This window comes from Scomber scombrus, chromosome 3 (genome assembly GCF_963691925.1).
Source record: "Scomber scombrus chromosome 3, fScoSco1.1, whole genome shotgun sequence".
NCBI classification, from domain to species: Eukaryota; Metazoa; Chordata; class Actinopteri; order Scombriformes; family Scombridae; genus Scomber; species Scomber scombrus.
In genome coordinates, this window is record NC_084972.1 from 5346079 (window position 1) to 5359119 (window position 13041).

Sequence of the window (13041 nt, forward strand, 5' to 3'; positions counted from 1 at the left end):
TGATATCATGCCATCATCTGAAGAAGGGTAGGGATCCAACAACAGGAACATGTCATTGCCATGGATGTGTGGTAGGAAAACTCCCACAGACAAATCCCAATCAATTTCAATATCAGTGTCTGAGACAAGAGCACTCATTATGGTAGCAATGTGCGTCCAAAAGCCTGCCAGGTTCCTGCCGAAACCCGGGATCGAACCAGGGACCTTTAGATCTTCAGTCTAATGCTCTCCCAACTGAGCTATTTCGGCACAAAATTTTACTTTGTGGGCTGGCTGAAAGGTGAAAATTACGGCATGATGTCAAAAAATGTCATGTTTACAACAGTGAATCTTTAAAACATTGATTTCTAGGAACAAGGAAGAACCATCTATTTTTCTCATTGTTACCTGACTGAATGTCACTGAATCAGGAACTAATGTGTGTTTCCCTCACCAATAAGGAAAATGATAGAATATCAAAATAGAGTGAAATGATTCAGAAGGAAGACATGATATCATGCCATCATCTGAAGAAGGGTAGGGATCCAACAACAGGAACATGTCATTGCCATGGATGTGTGATAGGAAAACTCCCACAGACAAATCCCAATCAATTTCAATATCAGTGTCTGAGACAAGAGCACTCATTATGGTAGCAATGTGCGTCCAAAAGCCTGCCAGGTTCCTGCCGAAACCCGGGATCGAACCAGGGACCTTTAGATCTTCAGTCTAACGCTCTCCCAACTGAGCTATTTCGGCACAAAATTTTACTTTGTGGGCTGGCCGAAAGCTAAAAATTACGGCATGATGTCAAAAAATGTCATCTTTACAACAGTGAATCTTTAAAACATTGATTTCTAGGAACAAGGAAGAACCATCTATCTTTCTCATTGTTACCTGACTGAATGTCACTGAATCAGGAACTAATGTGTGTTTCCCCGACCAATAAGGAAAATGATAGAACATCAAAATGGAGTGAAATGATTTAGAAGGAAGACATGATATCATGCCATCATCTGAAGAAGGGTAGGGATCCAACAACAGGAACATGTCATTGCCATGGATGTGTGGTAGGAAAACTCCCACAGACAAATCCCAATCAATTTCAATATCAGTGTCTGAGACAAGAGCACTCATTATGGTAGCAATGTGCGTCCAAAAGCCTGCCAGGTTCCTGCCGAAACCCGGGATCGAACCAGGGACCTTTAGATCTTCAGTCTAATGCTCTCCCAACTGAGCTATTTCGGCACAAAATTTTACTTTGTGGGCTGGCCGAAAGGTGAAAATTACGGCATGATGTCAAAAAATGTCATGTTTACAACAGTGAATCTTTAAAACATTGATTTCTAGGAACAAGGAAGAACCATCTATTTTTCTCATTGTTACCTGACTGAATGTCACTGAATCAGGAACTAATGTGTGTTTCCCTCACCAATAAGGAAAATGATAGAATATCAAAATAGAGTGAAATGATTCAGAAGGAAGACATGATATCATGCCATCATCTGAAGAAGGGTAGGGATCCAACAACAGGAACATGTCATTGCCATGGATGTGTGATAGGAAAACTCCCACAGACAAATCCCAATCAATTTCAATATCAGTGTCTGAGACAAGAGCACTCATTATGGTAGCAATGTGCGTCCAAAAGCCTGCCAGGTTCCTGCCGAAACCCGGGATCGAACCAGGGACCTTTAGATCTTCAGTCTAACGCTCTCCCAACTGAGCTATTTCGGCACAAAATTTTACTTTGTGGGCTGGCCGAAAGCTGAAAATTACGGCATGATGTCAAAAAATGTCATCTTTACAACAGTGAATCTTTAAAACATTGATTTCTAGGAACAAGGAAGAACCATCTATCTTTCTCATTGTTACCTGACTGAATGTCACTGAATCAGGAACTAATGTGTGTTTCCCCGACCAATAAGGAAAATGATAGAACATCAAAATGGAGTGAAATGATTTAGAAGGAAGACATGATATCATGCCATCATCTGAAGAAGGGTAGGGATCCAACAACAGGAACATGTCATTGCCATGGATGTGTGGTAGGAAAACTCCCACAGACAAATCCCAATCAATTTCAATATCAGTGTCTGAGACAAGAGCACTCATTATGGTAGCAATGTGCGTCCAAAAGCCTGCCAGGTTCCTGCCGAAACCCGGGATCGAACCAGGGACCTTTAGATCTTCAGTCTAATGCTCTCCCAACTGAGCTATTTCGGCACAAAATTTTACTTTGTGGGCTGGCCGAAAGGTGAAAATTACGGCATGATGTCAAAAAATGTCATGTTTACAACAGTGAATCTTTAAAACATTGATTTCTAGGAACAAGGAAGAAGCGTCTATCTTTCTCATTGTTACCTGACTGAATGTCACTGAATCAGGAACTAATGTGTGTTTCCCTCACCAATAAGGTGAAATTATAGAATATCAAAATAGAGTGAAATGATTCAGAAGGAAGACATGATATCATGCCATCATCTGAAGAAGGTCAGGGATCCAACAACAGGAACATGTCATTGCCATGGATGTGTGGCAGGAAAACCCACACAGACAAATCCCAATCAATTTCAATATCAGTGTATGAGAGAAGAGCACTCATTATGGTAGCAATGTGCTTCCAAAAGCCTGCCAGGTTCCTGCCGAAACCCGGGATCGAACCAGGGACCTTTAGATCTTCAGTCTAACGCTCTCCCAACTGAGCTATTTCGGCACAAAATTTTACTTTGTGGGCTGGCCGTAAGGTGAAAATTACGGCATGATGTCAAAAAATGTCATCTTTACAACAGTGAATCTTTAAAACATTGATTTCTAGGAACAAGGAAGAAGCGTCTATCTTTCTCATTGTTACCTGACTGAATGTCACTGAATCAGGAACTAATGTGTGTTTCCCTCACCAATAAGGAAAATGATAGAATATCAAAATAGAGTGAAATGATTCAGAAGGAAGACATGATATCATGCCATCATCTGAAGAAGGTCAGGGATCCAACAACAGGAACATGTCATTGCCATGGATGTGTGGCAGGAAAACCCACACAGACAAATCCCAATCAATTTCAATATCAGTGTCTGAGACAAGAGCACTCATTATGGTAGCAATGTGCGTCCAAAAGCCTGCCAGGTTCCTGCCGAAACCCGGGATCGAACCTGGGACCTTTAGATCTTCAGTCTAACGCTCTCCCAACTGAGCTATTTCGGCACAAAATTTTACTTTGTGGGCTGGCCGAAAGCTGAAAATTACGGCATGATGTCAAAAAATGTCATCTTTACAACAGTGAATCTTTAAAACATTGATTTCTAGGAACAAGGAAGAAGCGTCTATCTTTCTCATTGTTACCTGACTGAATGTCACTGAATCAGGAACTAATGTGTGTTTCCATCACCAATAAGGAAAATGATAGAATATCAAAATAGAGTGAAATGATTCAGAAGGAAGACATGATATCATGCCATCATCTGAAGAAGGTCAGGGATCCAACAACAGGAACATGTCATTGCCATGGATGTGTGGCAGGAAAACCCACACAGACAAATCCCAATCAATTTCAATATCAGTGTCTGAGACAAGAGCACTCATTATGGTAGCAATGTGCGTCCAAAAGCCTGCCAGGTTCCTGCCGAAACCCGGGATCGAACCAGGGACCTTTAGATCTTCAGTCTAACGCTCTCCCAACTGAGCTATTTCGGCACAAATTTTTACTTTGTGGGCTGGCCGAAAGGTGAAAATTACGGCATGATGTCAAAAAATGTCATGTTTACAACAGTGAATCTTTAAAACATTGATTTCTAGGAACAAGGAAGAAGCGTCTATCTTTCTCATTGTTACCTGACTGAATGTCACTGAATCAGGAACTAATGTGTGTTTCCCTCACCAATAAGGAAAATGATAGAATATCAAAATAGAGTGAAATGATTCAGAAGGAAGACATGATATCATGCCATCATCTGAAGAAGATCAGGGATCCAACAACAGGAACATGTCATTGCCATGGATGTGTGGCAGGAAAACCCACACAGACAAATCCCAATCAATTTCAATATCAGTGTCTGAGAGAATAGCACTCATTATGGTAGCAATGTGCGTCCAAAAGCCTGCCAGGTTCCTGCCGAAACCCGGGATCGAACCAGGGACCTTTAGATCTTCAGTCTAACGCTCTCCCAACTGAGCTATTTCGGCAAAAAAGTTTACTTTGTGGGCTGGCCGTAAGGTGAAAATTACGGCATGATGTCAAAAAATGTCATCTTTACAACAGTGAATCTTTAAAACATTGATTTCTAGGAACAAGGAAGAACCATCTATCTTTGTCATTGTTACCTGACTGAATGTCACTGAATCAGGAACTAATGTGTGTTTCCCCGACCAATAAGGAAAATGATAGAACATCAAAATGGAGTGAAATGATTTAGAAGGAAGACATGATATCATGCCATCATCTGAAGAAGGGTAGGGATCCAACAACAGGAACATGTCATTGCCATGGATGTGTGGTAGGAAAACTCCCACAGACAAATCCCAATCAATTTCAATATCAGTGTCTGAGACAAGAGCACTCATTATGGTAGCAATGTGCGTCCAAAAGCCTGCCAGGTTCCTGCCGAAACCCGGGATCGAACCAGGGACCTTTAGATCTTCAGTCTAACGCTCTCCCAACTGAGCTATTTCGGCACAAAATTTTACTTTGTGGGCTGGCCGAAAGGTGAAAATTACGGCATGATGTTAAAAAATGTCATGTTTACAACAGTGAATCTTTAAAACATTGATTTCTAGGAACAAGGAAGAACCATCTATTTTTCTCATTGTTACCTGACTGAATGTCACTGAATCAGGAACTAATGTGTGTTTCCCTCACCAATAAGGAAAATGATAGAATATCAAAATAGAGTGAAATGATTCAGAAGGAAGACATGATATCATGCCATCATCTGAAGAAGGTCAGGGATCCAACAACAGGAACATGTCATTGCCATGGATGTGTGGCAGGAAAACCCACACAGACAAATCCCAATCAATTTCAATATCAGTGTATGAGAGAAGAGCACTCATTATGGTAGCAATGTGCTTCCAAAAGCCTGCCAGGTTCCTGCCGAAACCCGGGATCGAACCAGGGACCTTTAGATCTTCAGTCTAACGCTCTCCCAACTGAGCTATTTCGGCACAAAATTTTACTTGGTGGGCTGGCCGAAAGGTGAAAATTACGGCATGATGTCAAAAAATGTCATGTTTACAACAGTGAATCTTTAAAACATTGATTTCTAGGAACAAGGGAGAACCATCTATCTTTCTCATTGTTACCTGACTGAATGTCACTGAATCAGGAACTAATGTGTGTTTCCCTCACCAATAAGGAAAATGATAGAATATCAAAATAGAGTGAAATGATTCAGAAGGAAGACATGATATCATGCCATCATCTGAAGAAGGTCAGGGATCCAACAACAGGAACATGTCATTGCCATGGATGTGTGGCAGGAAAACCCACACAGACAAATCCCAATCAATTTCAATATCAGTGTATGAGAGAAGAGCACTCATTATGGTAGCAATGTGCTTCCAAAAGCATGCCAGGTTGCTGCCGAAACCCGGGATCGAACCAGGGACCTTTAGATCTTCAGTCTAACGCTCTCCCAACTGAGCTATTTCGGCACAAAATTTTACTTGGTGGGCTGGCCGAAAGGTGAAAATTACGGCATGATGTCAAAAAATGTCATGTTTACAACAGTGAATCTTTAAAACATTGATTTCTAGGAACACGGGAGAACCATCTATCTTTCTCATTGTTACCTGACTGAATGTCACTGAATCAGGAACTAATGTGTGTTTCCCTCACCAATAAGGAAAATGATAGAATATCAAAATAGAGTGAAATGATTTAGAAGGAAGACATGATATCATGCCATCATCTGAAGAAGGGTAGGGATCCAACAACAGGAACATGTCATTGCCATGGATGTGTGGTAGGAAAACTCCCACAGACAAATCCCAATCAATTTCAATATCAGTGTCTGAGACAAGAGCACTCATTATGGTAGCAATGTGCGTCCAAAAGCCTGCCAGGTTCCTGCCGAAACCCGGGATCGAACCAGGGACCTTTAGATCTTCAGTCTAACGCTCTCCCAACTGAGCTATTTCGGCACAAAATTTTACTTTGTGGGCTGGCCGAAAGGTGAAAATTACGGCATGATGTTAAAAAATGTCATGTTTACAACAGTGAATCTTTAAAACATTGATTTCTAGGAACAAGGAAGAACCATCTATTTTTCTCATTGTTACCTGACTGAATGTCACTGAATCAGGAACTAATGTGTGTTTCCCTCACCAATAAGGAAAATGATAGAATATCAAAATAGAGTGAAATGATTCAGAAGGAAGACATGATATCATGCCATCATCTGAAGAAGGTCAGGGATCCAACAACAGGAACATGTCATTGCCATGGATGTGTGGCAGGAAAACCCACACAGACAAATCCCAATCAATTTCAATATCAGTGTATGAGAGAAGAGCACTCATTATGGTAGCAATGTGCTTCCAAAAGCCTGCCAGGTTCCTGCCGAAACCCGGGATCGAACCAGGGACCTTTAGATCTTCAGTCTAACGCTCTCCCAACTGAGCTATTTCGGCACAAAATTTTACTTGGTGGGCTGGCCGAAAGGTGAAAATTACGGCATGATGTCAAAAAATGTCATGTTTACAACAGTGAATCTTTAAAACATTGATTTCTAGGAACAAGGGAGAACCATCTATCTTTCTCATTGTTACCTGACTGAATGTCACTGAATCAGGAACTAATGTGTGTTTCCCTCACCAATAAGGAAAATGATAGAATATCAAAATAGAGTGAAATGATTTAGAAGGAAGACATGATATCATGCCATCATCTGAAGAAGGGTAGGGATCCAACAACAGGAACATGTCATTGCCATGGATGTGTGGTAGGAAAACTCCCACAGACAAATCCCAATCAATTTCAATATCAGTGTCTGAGACAAGAGCACTCATTATGGTAGCAATGTGCGTCCAAAAGCCTGCCAGGTTCCTGCCGAAACCCGGGATCGAACCAGGGACCTTTAGATCTTCAGTCTAACGCTCTCCCAACTGAGCTATTTCGGCACAAAATTTTACTTTGTGGGCTGGCCGAAAGCTAAAAATTACGGCATGATGTCAAAAAATGTCATCTTTACAACAGTGAATCTTTAAAACATTGATTTCTAGGAACAAGGAAGAACCATCTATCTTTCTCATTGTTACCTGACTGAATGTCACTGAATCAGGAACTAATGTGTGTTTCCCCGACCAATAAGGAAAATGATAGAACATCAAAATGGAGTGAAATGATTTAGAAGGAAGACATGATATCATGCCATCATCTGAAGAAGGGTAGGGATCCAACAACAGGAACATGTCATTGCCATGGATGTGTGGTAGGAAAACTCCCACAGACAAATCCCAATCAATTTCAATATCAGTGTCTGAGACAAGAGCACTCATTATGGTAGCAATGTGCGTCCAAAAGCCTGCCAGGTTCCTGCCGAAACCCGGGATCGAACCAGGGACCTTTAGATCTTCAGTCTAATGCTCTCCCAACTGAGCTATTTCGGCACAAAATTTTACTTTGTGGGCTGGCCGAAAGGTGAAAATTACGGCATGATGTCAAAAAATGTCATGTTTACAACAGTGAATCTTTAAAACATTGATTTCTAGGAACAAGGAAGAACCATCTATTTTTCTCATTGTTACCTGACTGAATGTCACTGAATCAGGAACTAATGTGTGTTTCCCTCACCAATAAGGAAAATGATAGAATATCAAAATAGAGTGAAATGATTCAGAAGGAAGACATGATATCATGCCATCATCTGAAGAAGGGTAGGGATCCAACAACAGGAACATGTCATTGCCATGGATGTGTGATAGGAAAACTCCCACAGACAAATCCCAATCAATTTCAATATCAGTGTCTGAGACAAGAGCACTCATTATGGTAGCAATGTGCGTCCAAAAGCCTGCCAGGTTCCTGCCGAAACCCGGGATCGAACCAGGGACCTTTAGATCTTCAGTCTAACGCTCTCCCAACTGAGCTATTTCGGCACAAAATTTTACTTTGTGGGCTGGCCGAAAGCTGAAAATTACGGCATGATGTCAAAAAATGTCATCTTTACAACAGTGAATCTTTAAAACATTGATTTCTAGGAACAAGGAAGAACCATCTATCTTTCTCATTGTTACCTGACTGAATGTCACTGAATCAGGAACTAATGTGTGTTTCCCCGACCAATAAGGAAAATGATAGAACATCAAAATGGAGTGAAATGATTTAGAAGGAAGACATGATATCATGCCATCATCTGAAGAAGGGTAGGGATCCAACAACAGGAACATGTCATTGCCATGGATGTGTGGTAGGAAAACTCCCACAGACAAATCCCAATCAATTTCAATATCAGTGTCTGAGACAAGAGCACTCATTATGGTAGCAATGTGCGTCCAAAAGCCTGCCAGGTTCCTGCCGAAACCCGGGATCGAACCAGGGACCTTTAGATCTTCAGTCTAATGCTCTCCCAACTGAGCTATTTCGGCACAAAATTTTACTTTGTGGGCTGGCCGAAAGGTGAAAATTACGGCATGATGTCAAAAAATGTCATGTTTACAACAGTGAATCTTTAAAACATTGATTTCTAGGAACAAGGAAGAAGCGTCTATCTTTCTCATTGTTACCTGACTGAATGTCACTGAATCAGGAACTAATGTGTGTTTCCCTCACCAATAAGGTGAAATTATAGAATATCAAAATAGAGTGAAATGATTCAGAAGGAAGACATGATATCATGCCATCATCTGAAGAAGGTCAGGGATCCAACAACAGGAACATGTCATTGCCATGGATGTGTGGCAGGAAAACCCACACAGACAAATCCCAATCAATTTCAATATCAGTGTATGAGAGAAGAGCACTCATTATGGTAGCAATGTGCTTCCAAAAGCCTGCCAGGTTCCTGCCGAAACCCGGGATCGAACCAGGGACCTTTAGATCTTCAGTCTAACGCTCTCCCAACTGAGCTATTTCGGCACAAAATTTTACTTTGTGGGCTGGCCGTAAGGTGAAAATTACGGCATGATGTCAAAAAATGTCATCTTTACAACAGTGAATCTTTAAAACATTGATTTCTAGGAACAAGGAAGAAGCGTCTATCTTTCTCATTGTTACCTGACTGAATGTCACTGAATCAGGAACTAATGTGTGTTTCCCTCACCAATAAGGAAAATGATAGAATATCAAAATAGAGTGAAATGATTCAGAAGGAAGACATGATATCATGCCATCATCTGAAGAAGGTCAGGGATCCAACAACAGGAACATGTCATTGCCATGGATGTGTGGCAGGAAAACCCACACAGACAAATCCCAATCAATTTCAATATCAGTGTCTGAGACAAGAGCACTCATTATGGTAGCAATGTGCGTCCAAAAGCCTGCCAGGTTCCTGCCGAAACCCGGGATCGAACCTGGGACCTTTAGATCTTCAGTCTAACGCTCTCCCAACTGAGCTATTTCGGCACAAAATTTTACTTTGTGGGCTGGCCGAAAGCTGAAAATTACGGCATGATGTCAAAAAATGTCATCTTTACAACAGTGAATCTTTAAAACATTGATTTCTAGGAACAAGGAAGAAGCGTCTATCTTTCTCATTGTTACCTGACTGAATGTCACTGAATCAGGAACTAATGTGTGTTTCCATCACCAATAAGGAAAATGATAGAATATCAAAATAGAGTGAAATGATTCAGAAGGAAGACATGATATCATGCCATCATCTGAAGAAGGTCAGGGATCCAACAACAGGAACATGTCATTGCCATGGATGTGTGGCAGGAAAACCCACACAGACAAATCCCAATCAATTTCAATATCAGTGTCTGAGACAAGAGCACTCATTATGGTAGCAATGTGCGTCCAAAAGCCTGCCAGGTTCCTGCCGAAACCCGGGATCGAACCAGGGACCTTTAGATCTTCAGTCTAACGCTCTCCCAACTGAGCTATTTCGGCACAAATTTTTACTTTGTGGGCTGGCCGAAAGGTGAAAATTACGGCATGATGTCAAAAAATGTCATGTTTACAACAGTGAATCTTTAAAACATTGATTTCTAGGAACAAGGAAGAAGCGTCTATCTTTCTCATTGTTACCTGACTGAATGTCACTGAATCAGGAACTAATGTGTGTTTCCCTCACCAATAAGGAAAATGATAGAATATCAAAATAGAGTGAAATGATTCAGAAGGAAGACATGATATCATGCCATCATCTGAAGAAGATCAGGGATCCAACAACAGGAACATGTCATTGCCATGGATGTGTGGCAGGAAAACCCACACAGACAAATCCCAATCAATTTCAATATCAGTGTCTGAGAGAATAGCACTCATTATGGTAGCAATGTGCGTCCAAAAGCCTGCCAGGTTCCTGCCGAAACCCGGGATCGAACCAGGGACCTTTAGATCTTCAGTCTAACGCTCTCCCAACTGAGCTATTTCGGCAAAAAAGTTTACTTTGTGGGCTGGCCGTAAGGTGAAAATTACGGCATGATGTCAAAAAATGTCATCTTTACAACAGTGAATCTTTAAAACATTGATTTCTAGGAACAAGGAAGAACCATCTATCTTTGTCATTGTTACCTGACTGAATGTCACTGAATCAGGAACTAATGTGTGTTTCCCCGACCAATAAGGAAAATGATAGAACATCAAAATGGAGTGAAATGATTTAGAAGGAAGACATGATATCATGCCATCATCTGAAGAAGGGTAGGGATCCAACAACAGGAACATGTCATTGCCATGGATGTGTGGTAGGAAAACTCCCACAGACAAATCCCAATCAATTTCAATATCAGTGTCTGAGACAAGAGCACTCATTATGGTAGCAATGTGCGTCCAAAAGCCTGCCAGGTTCCTGCCGAAACCCGGGATCGAACCAGGGACCTTTAGATCTTCAGTCTAACGCTCTCCCAACTGAGCTATTTCGGCACAAAATTTTACTTTGTGGGCTGGCCGAAAGGTGAAAATTACGGCATGATGTTAAAAAATGTCATGTTTACAACAGTGAATCTTTAAAACATTGATTTCTAGGAACAAGGAAGAACCATCTATTTTTCTCATTGTTACCTGACTGAATGTCACTGAATCAGGAACTAATGTGTGTTTCCCTCACCAATAAGGAAAATGATAGAATATCAAAATAGAGTGAAATGATTCAGAAGGAAGACATGATATCATGCCATCATCTGAAGAAGGTCAGGGATCCAACAACAGGAACATGTCATTGCCATGGATGTGTGGCAGGAAAACCCACACAGACAAATCCCAATCAATTTCAATATCAGTGTATGAGAGAAGAGCACTCATTATGGTAGCAATGTGCTTCCAAAAGCCTGCCAGGTTCCTGCCGAAACCCGGGATCGAACCAGGGACCTTTAGATCTTCAGTCTAACGCTCTCCCAACTGAGCTATTTCGGCACAAAATTTTACTTGGTGGGCTGGCCGAAAGGTGAAAATTACGGCATGATGTCAAAAAATGTCATGTTTACAACAGTGAATCTTTAAAACATTGATTTCTAGGAACAAGGGAGAACCATCTATCTTTCTCATTGTTACCTGACTGAATGTCACTGAATCAGGAACTAATGTGTGTTTCCCTCACCAATAAGGAAAATGATAGAATATCAAAATAGAGTGAAATGATTCAGAAGGAAGACATGATATCATGCCATCATCTGAAGAAGGTCAGGGATCCAACAACAGGAACATGTCATTGCCATGGATGTGTGGCAGGAAAACCCACACAGACAAATCCCAATCAATTTCAATATCAGTGTATGAGAGAAGAGCACTCATTATGGTAGCAATGTGCTTCCAAAAGCATGCCAGGTTGCTGCCGAAACCCGGGATCGAACCAGGGACCTTTAGATCTTCAGTCTAACGCTCTCCCAACTGAGCTATTTCGGCACAAAATTTTACTTGGTGGGCTGGCCGAAAGGTGAAAATTACGGCATGATGTCAAAAAATGTCATGTTTACAACAGTGAATCTTTAAAACATTGATTTCTAGGAACACGGGAGAACCATCTATCTTTCTCATTGTTACCTGACTGAATGTCACTGAATCAGGAACTAATGTGTGTTTCCCTCACCAATAAGGAAAATGATAGAATATCAAAATAGAGTGAAATGATTTAGAAGGAAGACATGATATCATGCCATCATCTGAAGAAGGGTAGGGATCCAACAACAGGAACATGTCATTGCCATGGATGTGTGGTAGGAAAACTCCCACAGACAAATCCCAATCAATTTCAATATCAGTGTCTGAGACAAGAGCACTCATTATGGTAGCAATGTGCGTCCAAAAGCCTGCCAGGTTCCTGCCGAAACCCGGGATCGAACCAGGGACCTTTAGATCTTCAGTCTAACGCTCTCCCAACTGAGCTATTTCGGCACAAAATTTTACTTTGTGGGCTGGCCGAAAGGTGAAAATTACGGCATGATGTTAAAAAATGTCATGTTTACAACAGTGAATCTTTAAAACATTGATTTCTAGGAACAAGGAAGAACCATCTATTTTTCTCATTGTTACCTGACTGAATGTCACTGAATCAGGAACTAATGTGTGTTTCCCTCACCAATAAGGAAAATGATAGAATATCAAAATAGAGTGAAATGATTCAGAAGGAAGACATGATATCATGCCATCATCTGAAGAAGGTCAGGGATCCAACAACAGGAACATGTCATTGCCATGGATGTGTGGCAGGAAAACCCACACAGACAAATCCCAATCAATTTCAATATCAGTGTATGAGAGAAGAGCACTCATTATGGTAGCAATGTGCTTCCAAAAGCCTGCCAGGTTCCTGCCGAAACCCGGGATCGAACCAGGGACCTTTAGATCTTCAGTCTAACGCTCTCCCAACTGAGCTATTTCGGCACAAAATTTTACTTGGTGGGCTGGCCGAAAGGTGAAAATTACGGCATGATGTCAAAAAATGTCATGTTTACAACAG

The 13041-nt window shown here is 41.2% G+C and overlaps 1 protein-coding gene and 20 non-coding genes across 21 annotated transcripts in view; all 21 read right to left on the minus strand.

Moving 5' to 3' along the window:
- mfsd4aa (major facilitator superfamily domain containing 4Aa) overlaps positions 1–13041 on the minus strand; it is a 91993-nt gene that overhangs the window by 16358 nt on the left and 62594 nt on the right. The window lies entirely within an intron of this gene.
- trnaf-gaa (transfer RNA phenylalanine (anticodon GAA)) lies at positions 666–738 on the minus strand. Its single transcript has one exon. It is a non-coding gene; the product is annotated as a tRNA-Phe (tRNA).
- On the minus strand, positions 1644–1716 carry trnaf-gaa (transfer RNA phenylalanine (anticodon GAA)). Its single transcript has one exon. It is a non-coding gene; the product is annotated as a tRNA-Phe (tRNA).
- On the minus strand, positions 2623–2695 carry trnaf-gaa (transfer RNA phenylalanine (anticodon GAA)). The gene has a single exon. It is a non-coding gene; the product is annotated as a tRNA-Phe (tRNA).
- trnaf-gaa (transfer RNA phenylalanine (anticodon GAA)) lies at positions 3601–3673 on the minus strand. Its single transcript has one exon. It is a non-coding gene; the product is annotated as a tRNA-Phe (tRNA).
- Positions 4090–4162, minus strand: trnaf-gaa (transfer RNA phenylalanine (anticodon GAA)). The gene has a single exon. It is a non-coding gene; the product is annotated as a tRNA-Phe (tRNA).
- Positions 4579–4651, minus strand: trnaf-gaa (transfer RNA phenylalanine (anticodon GAA)). Its single transcript has one exon. It is a non-coding gene; the product is annotated as a tRNA-Phe (tRNA).
- On the minus strand, positions 5068–5140 carry trnaf-gaa (transfer RNA phenylalanine (anticodon GAA)). The gene has a single exon. It is a non-coding gene; the product is annotated as a tRNA-Phe (tRNA).
- Positions 5557–5629, minus strand: trnaf-gaa (transfer RNA phenylalanine (anticodon GAA)). Its single transcript has one exon. It is a non-coding gene; the product is annotated as a tRNA-Phe (tRNA).
- On the minus strand, positions 6046–6118 carry trnaf-gaa (transfer RNA phenylalanine (anticodon GAA)). The gene has a single exon. It is a non-coding gene; the product is annotated as a tRNA-Phe (tRNA).
- On the minus strand, positions 6535–6607 carry trnaf-gaa (transfer RNA phenylalanine (anticodon GAA)). Its single transcript has one exon. It is a non-coding gene; the product is annotated as a tRNA-Phe (tRNA).
- Positions 7024–7096, minus strand: trnaf-gaa (transfer RNA phenylalanine (anticodon GAA)). Its single transcript has one exon. It is a non-coding gene; the product is annotated as a tRNA-Phe (tRNA).
- Positions 8002–8074, minus strand: trnaf-gaa (transfer RNA phenylalanine (anticodon GAA)). Its single transcript has one exon. It is a non-coding gene; the product is annotated as a tRNA-Phe (tRNA).
- Positions 8981–9053, minus strand: trnaf-gaa (transfer RNA phenylalanine (anticodon GAA)). The gene has a single exon. It is a non-coding gene; the product is annotated as a tRNA-Phe (tRNA).
- Positions 9959–10031, minus strand: trnaf-gaa (transfer RNA phenylalanine (anticodon GAA)). The gene has a single exon. It is a non-coding gene; the product is annotated as a tRNA-Phe (tRNA).
- trnaf-gaa (transfer RNA phenylalanine (anticodon GAA)) lies at positions 10448–10520 on the minus strand. Its single transcript has one exon. It is a non-coding gene; the product is annotated as a tRNA-Phe (tRNA).
- On the minus strand, positions 10937–11009 carry trnaf-gaa (transfer RNA phenylalanine (anticodon GAA)). Its single transcript has one exon. It is a non-coding gene; the product is annotated as a tRNA-Phe (tRNA).
- Positions 11426–11498, minus strand: trnaf-gaa (transfer RNA phenylalanine (anticodon GAA)). Its single transcript has one exon. It is a non-coding gene; the product is annotated as a tRNA-Phe (tRNA).
- On the minus strand, positions 11915–11987 carry trnaf-gaa (transfer RNA phenylalanine (anticodon GAA)). Its single transcript has one exon. It is a non-coding gene; the product is annotated as a tRNA-Phe (tRNA).
- On the minus strand, positions 12404–12476 carry trnaf-gaa (transfer RNA phenylalanine (anticodon GAA)). Its single transcript has one exon. It is a non-coding gene; the product is annotated as a tRNA-Phe (tRNA).
- trnaf-gaa (transfer RNA phenylalanine (anticodon GAA)) lies at positions 12893–12965 on the minus strand. The gene has a single exon. It is a non-coding gene; the product is annotated as a tRNA-Phe (tRNA).